Source organism: Cucurbita moschata, unplaced genomic scaffold (assembly GCF_002738365.1).
Source record: "Cucurbita moschata cultivar Rifu unplaced genomic scaffold, Cmos_1.0 Cmo_Scf01715, whole genome shotgun sequence".
Lineage (NCBI taxonomy): Eukaryota > Viridiplantae > Streptophyta > Magnoliopsida > Cucurbitales > Cucurbitaceae > Cucurbita > Cucurbita moschata.
In genome coordinates, this window is record NW_019270230.1 from 308 (window position 1) to 1,129 (window position 822).

The window sequence follows — 822 nt, forward strand, 5'->3', positions numbered from 1 at the left end:
TAGGAATGGAAATGGTGAATGGGTCCTTGACGATAGTCAACCACTATACTCTAGTTTTGGATGTAAGTGATGATTATCATTAATATGAGTTGTGTCAATACCACACCGTTATTAAGAGGAAGTAAAGTAGAGTAGAATAGATCAAGCGATCCATTTGTTGAGAGTATTTGTAAGAGGCACACAAGTAAGAATGTTGGATATAACTACTCTTTCACTTCATCAATTTAAGTAGCGTTCAACTACAACTATAAATATCAAATTCTTAAGTATTCGTGAACAAAATCGGCCTTAAAGAATACAACTATTATCTCGAACTATAAAGAATTTAATTCCAATCTATTCTAATGGACAAAAAGATTTCACTTCATCAATCGGCCTTAAAGAATACAACTATTATCTCGAACTATAAAGAATTTAATTCCAATCTATTCTATGTTGTGGAGGACTCTAGAATAAGGTTTGGAATCGGTAATTATTCTTATTTCTTTTCCTTTAGACAATCGGTGGTCGGGAATAAATCGATGGTCGGTAGTAAATCAAACAAAGTGCCTGTCCAAAATAAAAGGGCCCAACCAGATTCGAACTGGTGACCTCTTGATCTGCAGTCAAATGCTCTACCACTGAGCTATGGACCCATTTTGCATGATTTCGACCTTAGTGACCCTTCTAGAGTGTCAGTCCAAAAGGTTCAAACGGGTCAAATTCTCTACCACTAAGCCATGGATCCATTTTGTAGGATTTTAACCTTAGTGACCCCTTAGACATAGTGTCGGTCCAAAAAGTGTAACAAATTTCTATCCAAGATAGAAGGGCCCAACTAGG

At 36.4% G+C, this 822-nt stretch overlaps 1 non-coding gene across 1 annotated transcript; it reads right to left on the minus strand.

Moving 5' to 3' along the window:
* Positions 1-563: 563 nt before the first annotated feature.
* On the minus strand, positions 564-635 carry TRNAC-GCA. The gene has a single exon. It is a non-coding gene; the product is annotated as a tRNA-Cys (tRNA).
* Between the last annotated feature and the right edge of the window lie 187 nt (positions 636-822).